This window comes from Carcharodon carcharias, chromosome 7, assembly GCF_017639515.1.
Source record: "Carcharodon carcharias isolate sCarCar2 chromosome 7, sCarCar2.pri, whole genome shotgun sequence".
NCBI classification, from domain to species: domain Eukaryota; kingdom Metazoa; phylum Chordata; class Chondrichthyes; order Lamniformes; family Lamnidae; genus Carcharodon; species Carcharodon carcharias.
Window position 1 is genome coordinate 119,141,085 of NC_054473.1, and position 20,306 is coordinate 119,161,390.

At 43.3% G+C, this 20,306-nt stretch overlaps 1 long non-coding RNA gene and 1 pseudogene across 1 annotated transcript in view; one reads left to right on the forward strand and one right to left on the reverse strand.

Moving 5' to 3' along the window:
* The window catches only part of LOC121280409, a 58,420-nt gene extending 39,682 nt beyond the window's left edge, over positions 1-18,738 (reverse strand). Inside the window, exons 1-2 of the long non-coding RNA XR_005943611.1 lie at positions 17,974-18,738; positions 15,956-16,114 (exon numbers count right to left, since the gene is read on the reverse strand). This is a non-coding gene — a long non-coding RNA (uncharacterized LOC121280409). The remainder of the gene's footprint in view (positions 1-15,955; positions 16,115-17,973) is intronic.
* A 41-nt stretch (positions 18,739-18,779) lies between these two features.
* LOC121280408 overlaps positions 18,780-20,306 on the forward strand; it is a 116,337-nt pseudogene continuing 114,810 nt past the window's right edge.

A 20,306-nucleotide genomic window follows, 5' to 3' on the forward strand; every position in this document is an offset into this window, starting at 1 on the left:
CACAATCTGTAACCTCATAGCCTGGCATATCCCTCACTCTACCATTACCATCATGCCTGGTTCAATGAGGAGTCCAGGACAGCATGCCAGCAGCTGCACCATTTTTAGGTATGCCTAATGTGCCAACCTGGTGAAGCTATAACACAGGACTACTTGCATACTAAATAGTGGAAGCAGCATATGGTAGATAGAGCTAAACAATCACGCAAACAATTGGTCAGATTAAAGCTCTGCAGTCTTGACACATCAAGTCATGAATGATGGGTGCATAAGTAAACAAATAACCAGAGGAGGAGGCGTCAAAAACATCAACATCCACAAGAATGGCGGGCCTAGTAGTTCAGTGCAAAAGACAAGGCCGAAGCATTTGCAATCATTTTCAACTGGAGATGTCAAGTGAATGATGCATCTTGGGCATCCTCTTGAGGTCCCAAGCATCACAGATGCCAGTCTTCAGTCATTTAGATTCATTCCATATGATATCAAGAAACAGCTGAAATAGTTCAGAAGACTTGTGTGCCAGACCTAGCTGTGTCCTTAGCCAAGAAGTTCCAAAACAGCTACCACATCTATCCAACAATGTGGAAAAATGCTCTGGAATGTCCTGTCCACAAAAAACAGGATAAATCCAATCCGACCAAGTACTGTTCCATCAGTCTACTCTCAATCAGAAAGGTGATGGAAGGTGTCATTGGCAGTGTTATCAAGTAGCACTTATTCAGCAACAGCTTGCTCACTGATGGTCATTTTAGATCAGCCAGAGGCATTCGACTCCTGACATCACAGCCTTGGTCCAAACATGGACAAAAGGTCAAATTCCAGAGACGTGGTGAGAGTGAATGCCCTTGATATCAAGTCAAGATCTGACCGAGTGTGGCATCAAGGAGCCCTGGAAAAATTGAAATCAATGGAAATTGGGGGGAAAACTTTCCGCTGATTTGAGTCATACCTAGCACAAAAGAAGGTAGTTGTGGTTATTAGAGGCCAACATCTCAGCCCCAGGGCATCGCTGCAAGAGTTCCTCAGGGCAGTAATCTAGGCTCAATCACCTTCAGCTGCTTCATTAACGAGCTTCCCTCAATTATAAAGGTCATTAGTGGTAATATTTGCTGATGATTGCAGTGTTCAGCACCATTGGTGACTCAAATACTAAAGCAGTTTGTGCCCACATTCAGCAAGACCTAGACAACATCTCAGACTTGGGCTGATAAGCAACAGGTAACATTCATGTCTCAAGTGCCAGGCAATAACCATATCCAACAAGAGAGAATCGAACCATCTCCCTTCATATTCAATTGCATTACCATCTGTGAATCTGCCACCCTCAGCATCCTGGGGGTTACCATTGACCAGAAACTTACTGCGGTATCCATATAAATACTGTGGCTACAAGAGCAGGTCAGAGGCTAGGAATTTTGCAGTGAGTAATTCATCTTCTGACTCCCCAAAGCCTGTTCACCATATACAAGGTCCAAATCAAGAATATGATGGAATACTCTCCACTTGCAACTCCAACAACACTCAAGAAGCTCAACACCATCTAGGACACAGCAGCCCACTTGATAGGCACTCCATCCACCACCTTATCAGCGGCACACAGTAGCAGCAATGCGCACCACCTACAAGATGCACTACAGCAACTCATCAAGCCTTCTTTGACAACACCTTCCAAACCTGCAACTTCTACCATCAAGAAGGACAAAGTCAGCAAATGCACGGGAATACCACATCCAGCAAGTTCCCCTCGAAGCTACGCTATACTGACTTTGAACTACATTGCTATTCCTTCACTGCTGTTTTTACAAAAACCTGGAACTCCATTCCTAACAGCACTGCAGGTGTACCCACAGGGACAGCAGCAGTTCAAAAAAATGGCTCACTACCACCTTCTCAAAGGCAATTAGGGATGGAGGAAAATGCTGGCCTTGCCAGCGATGCTCACAAACCATGAATTTTTTTTTAAATGCCTTTAATATATATATGAAAATCAGCTTTAAATGGTTCGAGGATCAGTTAGTCCTGCAAATTTTGTTTTACTGGAATCTGTTTAAGGTTTTATTTCTCTAGAAACAAGGCTAGAAACAAGGAATGATTATTCATAGGCGATGACAGCTTGTAGCCTGCATGAAAAGGGTCAGGTAAGACCTCTACAATTGTGGGAGAACAACTGGATAGAAACTTAAAACCATGCTTCAAAGCTATGTTAGGATTTTCACTTAGCCTTGCTTAATTAAGATGTTTGCGGGAATGCGAAAGTTAATTCCTGTGTGGAAGTAGAATGCAAATTACTTTAGTGAATTTGTGAATGACACAAAACTAGGAAATACTATGAGCTGTGAGGAGAATAGTGTTTAACTTCAAAAGAACAGACAAATTGGTGAAAAGTGTGGACAAATGGCAGATGAAATTTAATACAGAGAAGTGTGAAATGAGTCATTTTCGTAGGAAGAATGGGGAGAAGCAATATAAAAAAGGGTACAATTCTAAAGGGAATGCAGGAACAGAAGAACCTAGGGGTATATGTGCACAAATCATTACAGCTGGCAGGGCAGGCTAAGAGATTTTTTAATAAAGCATACAGGATCTTAGACCTGGGACATAGAATACAAAAGCAAGGAAATTATGATAAACCTATATAAAATGCTGGTTCAGTCTCAACTGGAGTATTGCGTCCAGTCCTGGGCACCAGACTTCAGGAAGAATGTGAAGGCATTAGAGCGTGCAGAAAAGATGCATGAAAGTGGTTCCAGGAATAAGAAACTTCAGTTATGTAGATAGATTGGAGAAGTTGAGGAGATTTGATAGAGGTTCAAACCATAAAAGGTCTGGACAGAGTAGATGGAGACAAACTGTCCCCATTGGTGGAAAGATCAAGAACCAGAAGACACCTTTTAAGGTGGTTGGGTTAAGAAATAACAGCAAAATGAGGAAAACCTTTTTCATGTAGCGATCTGGAACGTTCTGCTTGAGAGTGTAAACATTTGAAATAGGAGCAGAGGTAGGCCATCCAACCCCTCAAGCTTGCTCCACCATTCATTTAGATCTTGGCTGATCTCTTTGTGTTTTGAATTTCACATTCCCATTTACCCCCGATAGCCTTTGATTCCCTTGCCTAGCAAGAATCTATCTAGCTCTACCTTCAGAGGCAGAGAGTTCCAAAGTCACCCAACCCTCCGAAAGAAAAAAATTCTCCTCATCTCTGCCCTAAAAGGGCAACCCTTAATTTTAAAACAGTGCCCTCTAGTTCTGGACTCACCCACAAGAAGAAACGTCCTCTCCATGTCCACCTTGTCAATGCCATTCAGGATCTTATACACTAATCAAGTCACCTCTCACTCTTCTGAACCCCAGTGGAAACAAGCCCAGTCTGCCTAACTTTTCCTCATAAAACAACCTGCTCATTCCAGGTATCAATCTAGTAAATCTCATTTGAACCGCTTCCAATGCATTTACATCCTTCCTTAAAAAAGGAGACCAAAACTGCATAAGATATTCGATGTGGTCTCACCAATTCCCTGTATAAATTGAAGCATAACATCCTTACTTTTATGTTCAATTCCTCTCGTAATAAAAGACAGCATTCCATTAGCCTTCTTGATTACATGTTGTACCTGCATACTAACCTTTTGTGACTCATGCATTAGAACACCTAGATCCCTCTGCAGCTCGGAATTCTGCAGCCGTTCTCCATTTAAGTAATACTCTGCTTTTTTATTCTTCCTTCCAAAGTGAACAACTTCACATTTTCCCATATTATACTCCATCTGCCATAATTTTGCCCACTCCCTCAACCTATCTATATCCATCGGCAACCTCATGTTCTCTTCACAACATACTTTCCTAGTTACCTTTGTGTCATTTGCAAAATTAGCTATGCCTTCACTCCCCGCATCTAAGTCATTGATCTAAATTGTAAATCGAGGCCCAGAACACACCCCTGCGAGACTCCACTCATCACATCCTGCCAGCCATCAGCCAATCTTCTATCCGGGCTAATATATTATCCGGTATACCATGAGCTTTAATTTTCCGCAATTACCTTTGGTAGGGCACCTTATCAAATGCCTTCTGGAAATCTAAGTACAGCAGGTCTCCAGGCTCCCCTTTATCCACAGCGCATATTACTCCTTCAAAGAACTCTAGTAAATTGTTTAAACATGAGTTCCCTTTCACAAAACCATGCTGAGTCTTCCTGATTACCTTGAGTTTCTCCAAATGCCCAGCTATAACCTCCTTAATGATCAATTCTAACACCTTCCCCATGACAGACATCCAGCTAATTGGCCCATAGTTTCCTGTTTTCTGCCTCTCTCCCTTCTTGAATAGAGGGGTTATATTTGCTACTTTCCAGTCTGATGGAACATTTCCAGAATTGAGGGAATTTTGGAAAATTAACACCAAGGCATCTACTACCTCATTAGCCACCTCTTTTAAGACCCTTGGGTGAAGTCCATCTGGACCCAGAGACTTGTCAGTCCACAGCTCTGTCAGTTTGTTCAGTACCGCTTCCCTAGTGATTGTAATTTTATCAAGTTCCCTTCTCCTTTCCACCTCCTGATTTGCAGCTATTACTGGAATATTTTTTGTATCCTCTATAGTGAAGACAGAAGCAAAATATTTGTTCCTTACATCTGCCATTTCCTTACTATCTATTATTAACTTCCCATTGTCACTCTCTACAGAGGACCAACACTCACCTTACTTACTCCTTTCCTTTTTAAATATCTGTAAAACTCCATGTTGAAATTTCTAGCTAGGTTCCTCTCACACTCTAACTTCTTAATCCTGAGGAACCTTTCAGTCATTCTCTGCCGTTCTTTATATTCTGACCAATCATTTGACCCGCCATTCATCTTTGCACCGTTATATGCTTTTTCCTTAAGTTTGATGATTTTGTTAACTTCTTTAGTCAACCAAAGATGGTGGGTCCGCCCTTTGTAATTTTTCTTTATAAAGGAATTTACTTATCTTGAATATTCTGAAATATCCTCTTAAATGTCTGCCATTGCTCCTCTATTGGTCTATTCCCTAGTCTTGTATCCCACTTCACCTCAGCAGGTGGCAGTTTCAATCATAGCTTTCAGAAGAGACCTAGATCATTATCTGAAGGGGAAAAATTTGCAAGGGTACAAGGAAAAGGCAGGGGAGTTACACTCAGTGGCTTGCTTTTGCAGAGAGCTGGCACAAATATGATGTGCCAAATGGTTACAGCACAGAACCAGGCCATTCCTTGATTTTATAAATCACCTTATAGTTCAATTGCCTGTGAAGGAATTAGTCTGGTTTAGTCACTATGAACAGCTGATTATGAACTTATGACCAGCTCTGAGCATAAAAAACTGAAAACAGGCAAATGCGAACAATGAAACCCCTAAAAGATAGTCTAAATGTCAGAGATGGGCTGTTTTGAGGGTGTTGTGGAACTGACCATGGGGAACAGCCTAAGGTGAAATAAGGGAAGATGATGTAAAGGCCTGGTTGATCAAGGACAGTAATATAGGCAAAGCTTATAGAAGCTCATGAAAAGTGGATAACATAAGGGTGGGTGTTTACTCCATCGTTTAAATGAAGAACTTTACAAACTATTGGACACTTTATATTAGGAAACACTTTTATAGGGCAATTAAGTGCTGTCAATATCAACACACAGATTCACCAGTGCAAAAGGATTTAAAAGGATAAGTTTAAGGGAGCCATCACAGTAGACGGTAGAGAGAAACTCTCAAGTTCTGACTTCAGTCTAACAGTCTTGGTAGTTTGATAGCCTGAGAAGGAGCAAGGCACAGGGCAGAGAAAAAAGAAGAGTTGTTCGCACATGCCAGCAATTCTGGATGACCTGGATTCGTACCTGTTTCTTGTCACGGTCTTATACTTTTGTTTTATGACTTGTGTTATATTCCATCTTAATTCCGATTAAACTCAACATATTCATCATATCAGTTGCAGTCATTCTCCATTTTAGTAATACTCTGATTGATAGCAACAGTAAATTGTGCTTAAATGAAAATAAGCAAATTGGAAAGTTTGATAACTATCGGGGAAATGCACAACATTTCAATGTTTATCTGAGAGGACTGAGGCTATAAAGGAGTGGTAGCAAGGATTCATAAGCAGCAGCTCATACTTAATTACTTGAATTCTTTTGAAATTGCAACTGAAGTAATCGATGAAGGTTAAACAATGGGACTAGTGTAATCTTCTTGGATTTTCAGCATCTGCTCATATAGTTCCAAGTGTGAGGTTCTTAAATAAGGATAAGACCTGAGAAATTAATGGCACAATAAGATAACTTAAGTAGCTGTACTGAAAATAGCTTGTTAGCAGAAATTAGAAGCCAATAATAAATAGTAAAAGGACTGATCAATAGAGCTGTGCACACATCTGTTCTGGGATGTTTATTTTTAAAATTATTCATGAATCATATGGATCCCATATTGTGTATCATAAGATCTGGTGTTGACACTACATTATGTGGCTGGGTGTTAAATATGAGCAAAACAGTTAAATTAAAAGTGTTAGGCTAAGTAATAGCAATGTTACGATTAACAGCCGATGTTATTTGCTGAGCATGCTAAATCCCAGAGAGAAACTTGTCATAACCAGTAATACTTATAGGACATTAAAATTAAAATATTTATTAACAAGAAGAAATTTTTAAAAAACATATTAAGCACACAAGATTGAAATTACAAAGTTAAAATAATCTTATCAAAATATGCCCCCAAAAAACCCACTTGGTCAGAACAAACAAGTAAACTTCTTGGCAACAGCTCCCTTATAGATTTTTAATTATAAGAATCCAGTAATATTACCCAAGGCAATAACTACTGTAATTTTAGTAAAGGTATACAACAGGATTTCTCAGTCTCTTCCACTCTGCTGTGGGAATCCAAGAAAGTTCAGAAAACAAACTTCTTTCTGGTCTCACTGGATGGCTGTTTCAGATTTCACACCTTTTCTCAACACAGAGCTGGTCTCAGAACATCTCCCCCCACACAGTCACCAGAACTCAACTAAACACCTTTCCTTAAATATATTTTTGCCTTTTCATCTTAGATTCCATTGTTCTCAAACACCTCTTTTAACTCAAATTTTCCAAATATAAAAATCTTTGATGTTTTCCTATTGTCTCCACTTTCGGGTCAAATAAAATTTAATAACCTTCCTTGTTTGCTTATGAAACCTTTGTAAATTATAAAAGTCCCTCGTCACTTCTAAACTCCCTTTGAAATTTAACAGCTGAAAAGTCACGTGCCTGCCTATCACCTATTACAAATTTTAAAACCCAACTTATTTACTTGTAAATCCACTTCACCAGAGCCTCTCATTACATATGCATGCATCTAGCACCTTCAGCCTTTTATCTCTCAACTCCCACATACAAGCTGTTTCTATGAACCTTCCCCCCAGTTTACTTAATTGCGGACATACACACACCCATCCTTCTTTACAGAATACCACCATATTCCCAAAATATTAACAACATCCATCTTCACAGGATATAAATTTCAATATAAACAAACATAATGCATACTTTAAACATGAAATGCCCATGAGCAAAAATGTAAAAAGAAATTTTGGGTGTGATAATTGATTCTTTATCGGAAGTTTCCCACTATTATGAAAGTGTTACTATTTAGGCCAATAAAATACAAGTGTGTATGTTCAAAATTTGGCTATAAATAAAACAAGTTATTCCAACTATGTATAGATGTATGGAGATACCACATTTGAACATTGTGGCCAGAATTTTACATTCTTTGGGGGGGCTCAGCAGGAGCAGGGGGGTCAGTCGAGAACCCGACCACTGCTCGCGATCGGCTTTGCACCGCCATTTTAACGGGCAGGCCAATTAAGGCTTGCCCAGTGTAAGACGTGACAGCGGCAACAGCGAGATGGGGCAGACCTCAATGTCCACAGGGTCCAATGGCTGATTCAAAAGCGACTGTGGCAGCCATGCAAAGGTTGCCAGTGACTCAGAGGAACCTCGGCATGGAGCACTTAAGTGCTGAAAATGGCAGGCAGGAGGGCAATCAGCCCCGCATTTTTCCGATGAGTGTCTCGCTGCCCTCTTTGAGGAGGTGGCAGCACTCAGAGATATACTTGTCCCCAGGGACAGGAGGAGGACCCCTCACCTCACCAAAAATGCCTGGGAGGAGGTGGCATCCAGGGACAGCTCCCATGATGTGGAAAGGCGCAAATGGGTCCAGTGCCATAAGCGGTTCAATGATCTCCTGCGATCGAGAAGGAAGAGTACTGTGTTGGCATGGGTCACTTAGTACAGCAGTTAGGAGCGCCCTCCCGTCCTTTCAGGAGAAGACATCCTATAACAATGCAGAGAGATTGCGGACTGGTGGAGGACTGCCCCACTTTCTAATCCTAAGTATATATGAGCAGGAGGCCCTGGAGCTGGAGATGCACCATGCGCCTAGATCAGCTGGTCGTGGAGAGGTTGGGGTGCCACAGGGAGGCAAGATTGCAATGCACTGAGGTCAGAATGTTTGTAATAGCAACCATTCCACTCTTGTCTCTATATTGATGCGCGCCTCGAACATGGAATCCCTATTAATAATGGAAAGACCTGATCCAGGTGCCACGCATGCACAGTAACAGTGTAATGACTTCAACTAATGACATGTCCTTGTTCTTCCTTTCAGGCTCACCAGGTGAGGAGCCTGAAGGCCCGCCGCTGACCCTAGAGGACAGCAACCATGGAAACGCACCTGTGTCACACCCTCTCAGTCAGACAGGCACCAGCGCAGATACCAGCATCTCGGTGGGCATTAGATCGATGGATAGTATCTCAATGCACAGCAGTGAGGGCACTTCACACTTGCTTGAGGTGCAGGTGGAGGCAGACAGTGCCCAGGGCGCTGGCAGTCAGAGGACTGCTGGGGCCCAGGACAATGCTCAGTCAGTGGCTGATGATGTGCCTCTGGAGTCGTCCCTGAGACAGCAGATGCTGGAAGTTCAGCAGGGTGTGCGGGAGGATCTGGCAGAGATATATGAGGGAATGCATGCTATGGTCTCCGTTGTGAAGGAGTTCATGCAGAGCATGAGCAATGCAATGACCCTCATGGCCGAGTGCACTGCCTCCTCCATGGAGAGTGTGGCAACTCTCATGGAGGCGCTCCTCCAGGAGCTGAATCAGGGGTTCCTGGGGATGTACTCAGACCTGCAAGCTCTCACACCAGCAATGATCTCAGGTGGTCACTGTCAGTGTAGAGATGGATTGGGCAACCAGTATCCCAGCTAGGTGCCCGTCCATCAGTAGAGAGCAGGGAAGTCCAAAGCGACCTGATGTTGGTGCACAAGCTGCTTGTTGTCCCTGTGGGCTCCTCTCAGGGCTCTCCGGATGATGGCAGCAGCTCCTCCGCCAGTGACTGTGGCATTCGATGAGGCTGCGGCGAATGGGGAGATGCCAGCCATGGCACTGGCCGCTCCCTCCCAGGCGGGGCCAGCACAGGCTCCACAGGTTAGAGGACACCCCCCAAGGTCATCAAGGCCAACAGGACAGCAGAGTGAGCTGGCCGTCTCCAATGTGGGTGCCAGCGAAGGGGGAGCACCTAGACTTAGCACCCACAAGTGGAAACCTAAAGTACCTTAAGCACAACACAGGCTTATCACTGGTGATATTTTTCCTCCAACTTTTACATTAATTATGTGTGATGGATAATATCTTTCAATTTAATTTGTATTATGTATGCCAGACATCACACCATTAAATGAGTTTGTGTTCAACAAGTCTCTGGGTGCTTCATTAGTTCTGCAGGCATAGGGTAACCCATGATGTTTTGAGTGACTTGTTTGTTATTGAACTTTATTGAAATGGCACATAGTGTATGTTGTTCACCAAGCTAATGTTCCCGTCAGTTATCGAGTACGGAGCCTGCAGCCCTGATATGTGATGGTGGTTCTTCTATGGTAGGCTAGCTGAAGGGGCATTGGATCAAAGCCTCCTGGATGTCTCTGCCTCCCTGGAGGTTGGGCAGGTCTGCGTCTATCCCCTCAGCGTTCTCCTGATTGTGCACGTCCTCGGACTCACTACTGGACTCATTATCTCCTGGCAGAGCAACTGCGTCTACCTCTTCCTCCTCCACTGCGTCCCCCCTTTCCAGCTCCAGATTGCGGAGAGCACAGAATGCAACCACTATCAGTGACAAATGATCTGGGGGGTATTGCAGTGTGGCCCCTGAAAGGTTCAGGCATCGGAAGCGCATCTTGAGAAGACCCGTGTCTCTCTCTACCACTGCCCTTTTGAAGGCATGACTCCAATGGGACCGCTACTCGGCCTCTGTTCTTAGATGGCGAAGAGACGTCATGAGCCACCTTTTGAGGGGATAGCCCTTGTCGTCCAGCAGCCATGCATCCAGCCAGGCTGGAGCACTGAAGAGCCTCAGCACCTGGGAGTGTCTTGCATGTAAGCGTCATGGGAGCTGCCTGGGTACCTTGCACAGGCTTGCAGAATCTGCATCCTATGGTCACACACTATCTGTATGTTCATGCAGTGGAATCCCTTCCTGTTCACAAAGGCACCCGGCTCACTCGCTGCTGCCTTGATGGCCACGTGTGCAGTCGATTGCACCCTGGATGCAGGGGAACACAGCAATCACTGCAAAGCCTCTGGCTCACTCTGCCTGGCTGGCCTCGTCCGTGAAGTAGTGAATGAAAGTCAATGCACGCCTGAACAGAGCATCTGTCACCAGTTTGACACAAACTGACACAACTGTGGATAGCTGTTTGGGAGACTCCGCAAAGAACACTCACTAACCCATGGAAAGAGCCAGAGGCATAGAAGTTGAGGGCCACTGTGACCTTCCGTGCCACTGGCATGGGGTGTCCACCCACATTGTTGGAGCTGGATCTCAGGGCCGATCATCTGACAGATGGAGGTCACTGTCTCCCTTGAGAGACGGAGCCTCCTTTGGCATTGTACATCAAGCATATTGAGGTAGCTGTATCGCCGCCTGTAAACCCTGGCAGCAGGATAGTGGCTTTTTCTGTGGCCCCTCTCACCTTGTACTTTGTGTTGGCCCTGTGCCCCTTGTGCCTGCGCCTGTCCTCCCACAGGTCGCTCCCCTGGAGGCTGAAAACGGACACCTGGCCTCTTCCCCTTTCAGGCCCTCTCTTCCTCAGCGGAGGTGCCTCCAGCAGAGACTACAATCTCCATTCCCAGGATAAGGGAAGGCTGTCTGATACCTGGAAGGCCCCAAGTGGTATCACTCCTCCGGAGTCCTGAACTGAAGCCTCTTATTTCTGTCAAAGTAGCTCTGAGTGAAATGAAGTTGCCCTGTTCAGACAAGCAAGCAGCAGCAACTTATAAGCTAAATTACAAACAACTCGCATTAGCAAGCCCCCTCACCCCTCTTATCCCGCCCGTGGATGAGGTTTTTGAAAATGTGGCCACCTGCCTGCCCGTTGCGCCCTTGCAACACCTTGAAAATCGTATGGGCTGCGTAAAATCACAGATAATTGGTGCCTCAAGGGTACTGGCCTGTTAATTAATGACGGGCGTGCCTCCGTCCTCATCGCGCGCCCACCTAGCAAAATATCGCAACGGTGCGTGGGGATGTCGGGACACATGCCCATCATCATCACGTGTCATTTTACGTTCCAGCATGTTGGATGCGCACCCACACGCCAAATGTAAAATTCTGACCCTTTGCAATTCGTTGGAGAACGTAAAGAGAAGAACAGGAGCCATAGCGCAAATCTTCTGGTATCTGGATCGTCAAAATCTGGACTTAAGTTGGGACATGTGCGTCAGAACCCCGCAGAAGTCTTGACACACAAACACATGTACTGAAACTGTCTGGGAAGTTTAAATTTCCGATGGGCTGCTGGCCATGACTCTCCACAAATGCCCCGACACTGCGCTCAGTGTCAGAGAATTGGGCCAGATACATGGGACCTATCTGGACACTTACCTAGGAAATGTTATGGTGGTTAATGCCTGACCTAAGCCAGTGATTAGTTAGCGTAACTGAACTAAGCACCACAGCTGACCACCCCCACATCCCGACCCAACCCGATACCCCCCCCACCGGACCACTCCCTCACCCAACACCCTCACCTGACAACTACCCCCCCGACCCAACCCAATACCCCCCACCAACTACCCCCTCACCCAACCCCCTCACTCAACTACTATCCACCGACACAACCTGACTATCCCCCCCACCCAAATACACCTCCGACTCAATCTGACTACCCTCCCACCTGACCACCCCACTGACCCAACCCGACTACCCCCCCAGCCAACAAGCCTCCTGACCGGTCCTGACTACCCCCCAACCTTACACCAGCCCCCTCCCTACCCATCAATGCTGCAGTTGGGATGCACCCAGCATTGCTGCTGACCAGATGATCTGGGCCTATGATTTCAAGTAACAGGGCTCTAAAGTATATACTTGTATTCACTGGAAAAAGGTTAGCAAGAACATGATGCAGGTCTTTAAAAACTGACTAAAAGCAGGAAGGAGGAATGCCACTCCAACATCCCAAATTCAATAAATTACTCGCAAAGTGTAGCCACTGTTAAATAGACAATCATTGTGGCTAATTTGTGTAAAATAAGGTCCCAATAGCACTGAATTAGATAAATGGTCAGTTAATTGGTCTTTGTTATGATGATTGAAGGATAAATACAGGCCAGGAAACCCAGAGAACTCTGTTAATCGTCTTTGAATAATACCACGGGATATTTTTCGTTCTGATGAATAAATAGAAGGGATCTGAACTTTAGCATAAAAAGCAACTGTGGATGCTGGAAATCTGAAATAAAAACGGAAAAAGCCAGAGATACTCAGAAGGCCTGTCGGCATCCGTGCAAAGAGAAAGAGTTAACATTTCAGGTCTTTAACCTATCATGAGAACTGATGAAATGTCACAAACCTGAAATGTTAGGTAGAATTTTTATTCTGCGGTCATGGCCCTGATGTTAAGACCATTTCTTTGTTCTAGCCCAGCGCCACATCTGCACCTGATTACCAACACCATTTTCAATTATACAGGCATCCGGTCACTAATAATTATCCTTCACCATTCACAACTGGATATGCCAGAACTACACAGCAGTTTTATCAGTCCCATTTGTTCTGGGATCGCTTAGCTCTGTCGATGGCATGTAACAGCCAAGACCATTCATTCCCATAAGCCTCCCCTGATTTATATTACCCTTGGCATGCCACCCACATTTTAATTTCCTTCAGGAAAATTCTGCATTTTTTTCCAGCCTCTGGATAAGGGTTTCATCATTTAGGACTGGGAAGAGGAGAAATTTCTTCACTCAAAAGAATTGCGAATCTTTGGAATTCTCTACCTCAAGAGGGTATTCTCTGAAGTATTGTAAATTCTCATCAATTAAAGTATTTAATGCTGAAATAGGCAGATCTTTTGTCTCTCAGGGAATCAAGGGATATGGAGAACTAATGGAAAAGTGGAGTTGAAGTCGAATATCAGCTATGGTCATATTGAATGGCGGAGCAGGCTCAACGGGCTGCATGGTCATCTCCTGCTCCTATTTCTTATGTTTTTAGACCATTCAGACCCTTGAGCCTGCTCTCGCATTCAATAAGATCGTGGCTAACCTGATCATGGTCTCAACTCCACTTTCCTGCCTGCCCCAATAACCCTGTAAATCAAAAATCTGTCTAACTCAGCTTAGAATAAATTAATTAACACAGACTCCACTGCTTTTTCCTTCGTTTTGCCTCTTTTGGCCTCCACTTGTACTTTTCTGTCTTTTGAGGCAACTGTTGTGAGATTATCCTCTTGTACTATTGGATGGTCTTTCTCCAGTCCATGATTATTTTCTGATGCAAGAGTCACGTTTGAACTCACTATCAGCACTGCGCTTTCTTACTCCCCAATCTTTCACCCCATTCTGCAAGTCCGTGACACTGCTTCTTGGCCATCATCTTGAGTATTCAATCAATAGTTAAACTTGCCAGTAACTCCTCCTGCACATTCCACACTTGTTGCATATCTCCATTCACTATTCCTTCTGGAATAATACATGTCACCCAAGTACCCACACAGGGCCAATTGGCCTTTGGATGTGGTAGCTGTGTGCTCAGTGTGGCATGCTCACTCACTTTATCCAACAGGGTCATGCGGAGAAATCATGGGCCCTGATGCTTTTCCTGTTTCCAGGCTCCTTATTCCCCGCCAACCCCTTTAATCTCCCTTTCACATCCATGGGTTCCCAGAATTGGGAACCATAGTTGCAGTGGGGTCGAACTAGTTTTCATCCAAAAAACTTGAGCCACACGAGCTATGCAAACATCAATCCTATGTATAAATGAAAATATCTTGAACTAGCAGTGACATATTGTATTGGCACATAATTCTTGGTTTCACTTCCAAGTTTAAAAATGGCAAAGCCTTCCAGTAAATAAGCACCAATTTACCTTCAATAATGCGCTATTTCTATCCACACAAGGGGGCTTTGTTAACAGAAAAATTATACTTTATATATTTTCTCATGTTAAATTGAAACTAACTGCATCTACAAATGCCCAGCATGGAGCAAATAGGAGAGCAAAGTACTGCAGATGCTGAAAATCTGAAATATAAACAGAAAATGCTAGAAATACTCAGCAGGCCAGACAGCATCTGTGGAGAGAGAAACAGAATCAATGCTTCAGCTCCACAATCCTCACATTTTCTGATGAAGCATCACTGACCTCTGTTTCTCTCTACACAGATGCCCCCAGACTTGCTGAGCATTTCCAACACTTGGGGTTTTTACTGGAGCAAAATTAATCCCTCTTATCTGCCCCCAAAAGCATTCAATCCCCTTCAGCAGGAAACCCAGCAGTAGCTGCCTGAGGTCTGGTACAACATTAAACATGAATTTCAAAAAAAAGTTAAGGTATGAAGAAAACAAACAACTTTCTGAACAAAAAAAAATTAAAACAATAAATTGATAATTTTAAAAAATGAGTAATTAATAAAAATTACCATTAATAAAACCTGACTAATAAAAATCTTTTTTGCCTTTTTGCTTAAGAAGCAGTGTTTGAGAGAGACAGCCTAGCCCCAAACCCTGGTCACCAGGGAAGGGGAGGGGACCGGCTGAGCTAAGGAGTTGGGTTTAACTAACCCTTGTGTTCACTTCTGGTAGTGGCATACACTCTGAGCTTGCCTCGGTGGAATTTATACGAAAGTGGGGTCTGATGCCTTTCAGCCTGGGTTTTCCTCTTCTCCCAGAACAGGATTTTGGGGAGGGAGAAGGAGGAAGAGATGAAGGGTGTGTGTTTGCGTGTGTTTTTTCCACAACAAGTGTGCCTCTGTGTGTGTGTGTGTGTGTGTGTGTGTGTGTGTGTGTGTGTCCAGCTCACTCCCAGTCTCAGGGTTCACATACTCACTCACTCAATCGCACTCACTTTCATGCCAGACTATCGAGAGGCAGGAGGTTGGTTCAGGAAAGGCCCAGCCCAGGACCACACACCATCGAGGAACAATTTTTTTTTTGATTTTGATTTTATTTTGTTTTGAAATGGTTTTCATATGGCCAGTTCAAATGAAAAAGTAATTTAGAAAGGAGTTAGATAATTGAACTGGAAATATAGTTGCTAAGAGCATTCCATTTATATCACACGTATAAAGCAATGATATTTGACTTTAGTAGTCAAAACAAAGAAAATAATTTTATAAATTATATAGAAAGCTAGCAATTAATAAATATAAAGACCTAATGAAGAAATTCATAAAGGGATTATTAATGTAAAATATGGTAATGATTAACATATTAGCCAATCAGAAATTAATCAAAGAAATAAAGTCAGAGGAGAGAAATAAAAGAGTAATGGTCCAATGATAATGGTCCACTAATTATGTGTAACCTGTGATGCACGAATAAAGCAACTAGGACAATGCTAAAATCATTTTAATAAATCAGAGGAAACTGTACAGCAGGGAAATAGGAAAGCTAAAAATTCACAAGGCTTACCCGCATCTGCACTCCACCATCTTGGGTGAAGACATTTAAATCATCCATGGAGGAGCACATGCTCTGAAAATAGCACATGGAGTCCTTCAGTGCCTTCGGGGGAGGATGAGAGCACAGCCAAGGACGGACGTGGATTGCATTACCCAGAATGCACCAGGCCTGACAAAACAAATGGTCGCACAGACTTGAGCTCTCGCTCCAGGAAAATCAGATCTTGACGCACTGGAACTTTGTCCTGGAGCACAGCAGCCACTGTGCACTTGTTGGCAAGCACATTGAGGCATAAGGCAGGCACTTGAGAGAGGGGAAGTGCTGCCCGAGCTTGGGCCGCTGAAGGCACAAGCCTCTGTAATTAGCACTGTCTGCACCCCGCTCCCTGGCTCTGCTATCCAGCTCTTGGTCTACCATATTCAGTTCCTCAGGACCTTAACCACAAAACACATGAGCATCTGAGGTACAAGATGTCTCATTTATTTCTATTGGCTGTTCAGAGTCCAAGATTTTGTAATTAATTCTGATTAATCATGAGGAATGAACCACAACAGTTTGAATGCCATGACTAATAATACTGTCTTCCTATCATGAACTCTTACTGCACCAGGGCCATTCCCTATGGCATTCTGTTTCATAATACACCAAATCTCCTGAATTAAATTCTCTATTTCGGATGGTTTTATATGATGCTTCAGTTCTCTGCATTTTCTCCAAAACCTCTTTGATAAAAGCCCATCTCCCTGCATGTAAAGCATGCAAGTATGCAGAAAGAAATGGAACCAAGCAGCAGGACTATTGCACAGTACAGAAGGCAATTGGAATTTGGCCATAGACTAACTGATAGAGATTATACCTTCCAACTAAAGAGTGAATTCTTTGCTTAAACTTCCCATGCCGGGTGGTTATCAACTTGCAGTCTGGTTGATCAGCTAAAAGTTTATGCAGCATTTCATCGATCACTGCATGATTCCTTTTACAAAGTCGACTGCAGAAAGAACCTTCAGCTGCATGAACACAAGGTTCATGTTTTCACGTGTCTCTGAAATCATCACTGACAAGACAGGGGAATTTCCCAGTCAAAAACTATTGTCCTAATTCCAGTCCCTATCCATTTCTCCATGATGTATATAATAACCCTTTAGTCCTTACTTATTATCCCTATTATTGTAAAAAGACAATCTGGTCGCCAGGAATACAAAATGCAAAATGAAAATATTTTTGTCTTTGTTCCATACCTTTAAATCCATTACAACTACCTCATTAAAATCACATACCATCAAAGACATCCTCTGATACTCTTTTAAAAAAAAAAGCAGTTTTCACAATTTTCATTTATTTGTTAGCCTTGTATACTCTTCATCAACATCATCTAGCAGGATTTTTAACTTTTGATAAATAAGTGTCTTTGTCATTTTAAGACAATCTGCTTTTCATCAGATTTTTATCACATGATGCCATTAATTCTTGACTAACGCTGCAATGCGAAATATCAGGTTTTATTAAGGGGATACAATGTTGTCCTGACTGATTAACCACAGATCAACTGGCTTTGCAAAAATAGTTGCCTTAACATGCTCCATGTGAAGTTTAATTTGTGCCTTTTTCATAGAAAATTTAGTCAACAATATTGGGATCTCACTGGAGATTACATCAGTACTTATTGGCTTATTTCAGCTATTTTACATGGAAGTACAAATCTCTTTATAGCAACCTCAATGTGTTATCATTGTGAAATCTAAAGCAAATAGTTATCTTATGTTCCTTAACCCTGCATTGATCCTCACTATTGAATCAAAGTAACATCGGAACCAGTTTCACATGCTGAAGTACAAGTACTATCCAGCACTGCACAGTTAAACAAGTCTGCAACTAGCACATTCATCACTAAAACTCCATATGACCAGTATAATTTGTTCAGATTCATTAGTATTTTTGTCCTCTGACTTAGAATTTTGAGTCATGTATCATTGAGGACTCTGCCTCTAAATTTCAGACAATTCATTACATAATACTTCAAGTCATACCTGAAACACCAGTTATCTGTTCCTTCGACATTCTTGGGATTCATTCACCTAATATTGCTGTTCCAATTCTGTTTTCTGTTGTAATAACCAGATTCCTCAAAGATGCTTTCATTTTCATTCTCCCAAACCTTTAATATTTCCATCGTATTGACACCTACGTCCAGTATCTGAACCATTTTAAAATCTGCCAATTGTTTATTCCTCTATTCTATTTTCTATTTTCACTATAAAGGCTGATGGAATGACTGTTTCCAGGAATTTCTTCAAGGAAGCAGACATAACAGGCGCAAGTCTTCAGCCAATTCGATTCACTACACGCGATATCAAGAAACAGCTGAAGTCCCTGCAAAGTCAAGGGCCCTGACATATTCTGGCAATAGTACTGAAGACTTCTGCCCCAGAACTTGCTGTGCCCCCTAGCCAAGTTGTTCGAGTTGATTCCTTGTAATCATGAGACAATCACATAAAGAGAACTGGTAAACATTTTCTTTTGCAAAGAATGAATAAATACAGAACAATGCTTAAATCATTAGATTTTCATTTGAAATGGCAAAATCAATCATTTGCACAATGTCACTTCTAAATAGCAAGTTGGACTGTCAATGCTGACCAAATATATCTTAATCGTATACAGTATATTTTGAAACTATTTCGGGTATGACAGAGATTTGTTTTCTTCTGTCGGCCCATCCCCTCCAACCTTTTCTAACAACCATGACTTTTACTTGGCTTATCTCTCCCGACGTAGCAACCCTTAACCTGCTTTCCGTCCTTGCTGCCTTCCCTTCCTCGCATTTCCCTCATCTCTTCATCACTTGCCAACTAGTTGCCTCCTTCCTCTAACAAGATGGCACCTTGCTTCCCTTCCCTTCCTCCAACCTCCGGCTCCCGCCGGCCAGGAAAGCTACGCTCGAACAGCAGCAGCAAGGACACACGACCGGGAGGTGAGTCTGCGCTGCCGGAACAGGGACACGTGGCCAGAGGAGTGAGTCTGCGCGGTTGGGGCAGCGACGCGCGGTGGAAGCAGCAACGCGCGGCTAGCGGCGTGAGTCTGCGTGATTGGAGCAGGGGCACGCGGTGAGGGGAGCGAGTCTGCGCGGCCGGAGAGCGCGAGCGGTTAACGATGTGACTGGTCCTCCGGTAAAGAGTGGGCCAAGGTCGCTTTTATGGCCCCCAGATGCAGATGTTGCAGTGTCAATAGACCCGGAGCGGGTGGGCGGTGGTGCAGAGATGGCGGTGTGCTTGTGGTATTTGTGACTGGCTGGGTGGCAAGATAAGCCATATAGCATCTGGAGCGAGAGGCACACTGATGACGCACAGACAAAATTAAAATGGAAAGGCGAAAAGGGAGCGTCGCCATCCGCGTGTTATTAATTTAGCCCACTACTGAGTATAAGTCGTGTCACAACCCACTAAGAGAAGCTGCGTCTGTGCGAAAAGCCTCTCTATACTCAAGGAAAAGGGAAGGGCGAAATAGACCAGGTCCAGATCTTCCAATCTCTATAAAACGTCATTAGTTTGACAGCACGGTGACATGCTGATGGCATGAGTTGTAGCCAAATTGATTGGGAGTTCATGGGCTGTTTTAGATTGACTGCCAGCAACCCTTCATTTATTCTTGATATATCGGAAACGAGGTATACGTAGATGGTTGTAGGCAGTAATCTTTCACATTTGAAAATGCTATCTTTAAAATGAGAGAGTTGATATCTACCTAGACCAAGAGACGTTTAATATTCCCCACCTACCAGACAATTGAATGACAGGGATATGGATGCTTACTTGAACTGGGACATTCCTGATTAAATTAATTTGGCCCAATTCCAAACATTTCACAGTTGGAAATTCTCTCTGCTTTCTTCATTTATGTTTCTGTTTTCTTAGGTATCTACCGTTCTATGTCTGGAGAATAGTCAAATAACCTGCTCCTACATTTTCCCTCAATTTCCTCACTTGTTCTTCTGATGGTAAGGAAAGATTATGTTGGTGTACTGATTACAACCACTAGTAACACTCCAGTATGCCCAACTGCAGTTTGTGGACAACCCTGGGCTGTGAGTGTTTGTGAGCTATACAGAGGACATCACAGCAGAACCAGTGATATCTAATTTCTACAGCCACATACACCACATTTTCCACGTTTTGGATAGCAGTTAGAAATACCAACATTATGTGGCTGATAGCCCTTTGCTTTGTCTACAGACTGTTTCAGCCAACTCAATACAGGTTGGACATCATACCAAAAGCTTTCTTGGTCTCTATGTCTCCAAATTATTGAGTTCCTAAACTAATCCTCCCATTTAACCAACCACCAGGAGGCAAAAAATTTGAGA